Below are 5,000 nucleotides of genomic sequence, written 5' to 3' on the forward strand. Positions count from 1 at the left end.
GTTCAGAGGAGTGGCAAAAAGATAGGTCAATTTCGGGAGGAGCGATGTCCTGATACCCTTCCCTTGAAAGAGTTCAAGTCGTAGGCAGGAGGAAATACAGATTAAGGAAGATTATTCCACAGTTTACCTGAGTGAGGGATGAATGAGTGAAAATGCTGGTTAAGGGAGGCGGTGGCTGAATCGACAGAGTAACAGCACCGCGTTCAGGAGGACCCGAGTTCAATCCCCGCCCGGTGCCACCAAGCTGGGATTTTTCAGCCGCCGCCGAGTGGCTTAAAACTACCCACATGCTGTCCAGAAGACCACCTATCAACCCGGACTCTAGATTCTAGGATTAAAGATGAGCTCCGGGAGGGCAGCATGAGCCAATGCAAGATGGCGCCACTATAAACACTCGCCTGCGCCAGAACGGGCTGGGCCGACCATCAGGCCCCACTGGGAAGAAGCCTTGGGCCGACCATCAGGCCCCACCGGGAAGAAGCCTACCGGCGCAATAGGCCGCGACGTAAAAAAAAAAAAAGAAAAAAAAGAAAAAAAAAAAAACCCTCCTTTGGTTCATATCTTGCTTCTGGTTCATCCAAATGATTTGAAATTTTAATATGTTGTTTGTAGGTGTTAAGCGATACTATTCTGTAAATTTCATGAAATTTGGGTGAATGGTAAGGGATACTGAGATAAACGTGTTTTTTATTATTTTAATTTCACAAAATACATTTTTCACTCAATTGCTTTGATTTTTTTTTCATAGAAACTTTGTTTATATATCTACATTTTGTTGGAATTAGTTCTTCGATTTTTTGTTTTGTCTTCGAAGGAAATTTTTAAATTTTTTTTTCGATTTTTTTTTTAGGGCTCCTGAATCTGTTTTTTTTTTTTTACAAATTCAAAAATCTAATTCCAACAAAAAGTTATATTTTTGATGAAGTTTAAAATGATACCAAACATAAGTCGATCAGAGTTTATACCAATTTTGTGAAATTATTTGAAGTGCAAAAAACTACTTTTCGAGATATCGGCGTCTAAAGTTTTTTTTCCATTTCATCCTTGTCCAGCCATGTGTATTCATCTGACTGGCATGAAATTTTCACATTATGCTTGCGTATACATTGTTGAACTTGTGGAGAATGATGAGGCATCTTTCCCCCTTTCTTGCTGCTGCAAGAAAGTATTAATCACTCACAGGTGAGGGTATCAGAAGGCGCCACCTTCCTCATTGTCGCCAGATTTCATCAAAATCCACCAGCCTCATAACTGTCACTCTTCTTCTCTTTTCCTCTTTTCTTACTCTTCGGTGTTGCGTGTCTGGACTTCTCCTTGTCAAACCACTTGAGGGACCCTTGGAGACTTGCATCAGGACCGAGGGTATGCAGCAAAATGTTTCCTGCTTCATAACCGAAGTTATGTTCCAGTGCTGAGTGCTGCACCAGGAACTTTACCCTCAAGCGGCTGTAGAATTTTATTTTCTGGCACTTGTTCCACACCTTGGAATGCAGAGATTCATTAGGGTTTTGTGTGGCACCCTTCAAACATCTCCTGAGCAGATTTGGGTTGCCAAGATCCTTGTACACAGACTTGATGTACTGCAGCTTTTCATGAGGGATCTTGGCGAGGTAGAGATTCTTCTTGGTGTGGTCTTTTTCACTCTCAGGTAGTCCTAGTGATGTCGCTCTTCTGTAGAAGCACCAGGAGTCTTCACCTTGTGGGCAGAAGCGGTGAAGTGGGTTCTTGTTGCTTGAGGTGTGGTGATAATATGTAGCCCAAACTGCACCTTGCATCTCCCTCACGGTTTTGTTCTTGTTGTCTCTGATGGCTTTGCCGTAATATGATGACAGTTTGTCAATCACCTCTTCTGTCAGCATGTTGACTCCACCCAAAATACTTCGCTTCATCTTCTTCCCTGTCTTGGTGGTGATGGTTTCATATGCCTCCTTTTTCAGTTTTTGGAGTCTTGTGCCCATCCTTTTGCTGACGTGGTTGATGCATTCTTCCTTTATGACAGGAATTGTGTATGGGCCATTTCCTCCATTCAGCTGAGAGAGGGTGTTATAAGTGCTGGAGTCACCGTCACCCACAAATGTCGTGAAGCGCATCTTGTATTGCAGTGAGCGACACCAGATGCGCTTTGCAATCTCTGCCTCCATCGCCCCTGCCTTGCCATCAAAGTTTTTCTGGCAGTCATGTTGTCTGTTGCTGCCAGTGTTGCATGTTCTACAAAAATTTGATAGAACATCGAGGTCAACGATGAAGCCTGTGTTTACTTCAACAGCAAACCCGATGCCGATGTGTGACTTGAATCCCCGCTTCATCCAGCTTGCATCATAGCTGACGTCTATATTGAGGATGCCGTTTTGATCTTGTGTCATGTGTAGTTGTTCAGTATAGTACTTGAAGACAGCTTTCCTCGAATCAGCTATCTTCTCTTGAAAATGTGCATTCATCTCCTGGTAGAGGAAGGTGCAGTATTTGAGGAAGGTCTTGTTGTTGATCTTCCCTCCTGTAAGCAGTGCTTCATTCAGCTTGAGCCCATTGTAGCCGATGCCAGACACCAGACTGAAGTAAACTTCACGCAGCGTGATAATAGAGTAGTCGCTGTCACGAGGATGGAGCGGGGCAGGAACAGATGTGACAAGTGTATCACACCGCGCGCATCTGGTCTCTAACGCGCCTTGACTAGCTGTCACTGTCAGGGCGCTCGTGCATTTCTTTGTGGTGCATTTTGGCGTCGCGAAGAGCTGGTTCAGTTGATCTAGGGAGACTGTGATGTATTTGTCGATCTGGCTTGTTTGTGGGGCGGCAGGCATCATCTCATCTTGCTGGAGAAGATATTTACGTAGCTGCAGCGACGTGTCATGTAGCTGTGGTGATTCTGGAGTAGCAGATGTAGAATGAACAGGAAGGACAGGCGATGAACTGCAGCGAGACGTGCTTGGTAGTGAGGGAAGCAGTTGTTGTTGTGGTGGAGGCGAGGGAGGTGAGGGGCCGGGAGGTGATAAGCCAGGCGGGCCGGGAGGTGGTGAGTCAGGCGAGGAGAGTGAGTGAGCAGCCAAATCTGCCTCAGTTCTGCTTTCCTCTTGTTCATGCCGTCTCTTTCCTCTTCCTCTACCCTTCTTGAAGTTGGAAAGCCTCACATTGAAGAGCTTACGTTTGTAAGTCATCTTACAGGCCGAGTAGCAGGGAAAAATAGCAGCAAGAAGTACAGCGCACCAGCCTGTACAGACGAAGAGCCTTAGACTCCACTCTGTCCAGAAGAGCTGTGTGAGTGGAGCCCCCCCACACGTGAGATGTATACTCCATACGAGGACGGACAAGCCCCCTGTATATGGATAGCAATTGTGCGGGGGAGAAGAACTGGCGGAGACAATACAGAACGCCACACCTCGAGGAAGCTGATTTTGTGAGAGAAGAGATGTGAAGTTTCCAGTTAAGATTATGAGTTAAGGATAGACCGAGGATGGTTAGTGTTGAAGAAGGTGACAGCTGAGTGTTGTTGATGATATATCATAAAAAAAGAACATTTAAGATATTATAAAAAGAACAGTCTCTTCGTTCTGCTTTATCAATATTCTAGTAACAATTGTAGGCTATCTACACTGGTGTAGCCTCTCCTACATGCTACAGGAGGCCGAACTTGTATTACAGCCTACAAGTGGTTACAATTCGAACATATGGTGATGTTTTCTATGCCCTCTCTGGCCTCAACCCTCAGAAGGCTTATGGGCCTGATGGAGTGCCTCCTATTGTCCTTAAAAACTGTGCTTCCGTGCTGACACCCTGCCTGGTCAAACTTTTTTGTCTCTGCCTTTCAACATCTACCATTCCTACTTGCTAGAAGTACACCTACACACAGCCTGTGCCTAAGAAGGGTGACAGTTCCAGTCCCTCAGGGTACCGCCCTATAGCTTTACTTTCCTGTCTATCTAAAGCTTTTGAGTCTATCCTTAACCGGAAGATTCATAAGCATCTATCCACTTCTGACCTACTATCTGATCCCCAGCATGGGTTCCGCAAGGAGCGTTCTACTGGTGATCTTGCTTTCTTAACTGACTCCTGGTCATCCTCTCTTACTCGTTTCGGTGAAACTTTCTAAGTTGGGTGGGACATATCGAAAGCTTACGATAGAGTCTGCCACAACTCTTTGCATTCTAAACTACCCTCCTACGAATTGTATTCTTCTCTCTGTACCTTTACCTCCAGTTTCCTTTCCGGTCGTTCTATTTCTGCTGTGGTAGACGGTCACTGTCCGTCCCCTAAAACTATCAACAGTGGTGTCCCGCAGGGCTCTGTCATGTCTCCCACTCTCTTTCTGATATTCATCAATAATCTTCTTTCCACAACAAACTGTCCTATCCACTCGTACACCGACGACTCTACTTTGCATTATTCAACTGCTTTCAACAGAAGACCCTCCCAACAGGAATTACAAGACTCTAGACTGGAGGCTGCAGAACGCTTGACCTCAAACTTTGCAATCATTTCCGATTCGCGCAAAAGGAACCTGATGTCCTTCAACGCCTCAAAAACTCAATTTTTCCACCAATCAACTCGACATAATCTTCCAAACACCTATCCCCTATTCTTCGACAACACTCAGCTGTCACCTTCTTCTACATTAAACATTTTCGGTCTATTCTTAACTCAAAATCTTAACTGGAAATTTCACATCTCTTCTCTCACTAAATCAGCTCCTCAAGGTTGGGCGTTCTGTATCGTCTCCGCCAATTCTTTTCCCCCGTACAGATACTGTCCATATACAGGGGCCTTGTCCGTCCTCGTATAGGGTATGCATCTTATGTGTGGGTGGGGGGGACTTCACTCACACAGCTCTTTTGGACAGAGTAGAGTTTAAGGCTCTTCGTCTCATCAACTCCTCTCCTCTCACTGACAGTCTTCTACCTTTTAAATTCCGCCGCAATGTTGCCTCTTTTTCTGTCTTCTATCGATATTTTCACGCTGACTGCTCTTTTGAACTTGCTAACTGCATGCCTCCCCTCTCCCACGGC

The sequence above is a fragment of the Eriocheir sinensis genome, chromosome 38, assembly GCF_024679095.1.
Source record: "Eriocheir sinensis breed Jianghai 21 chromosome 38, ASM2467909v1, whole genome shotgun sequence".
Lineage (NCBI taxonomy): Eukaryota > Metazoa > Arthropoda > Malacostraca > Decapoda > Varunidae > Eriocheir > Eriocheir sinensis.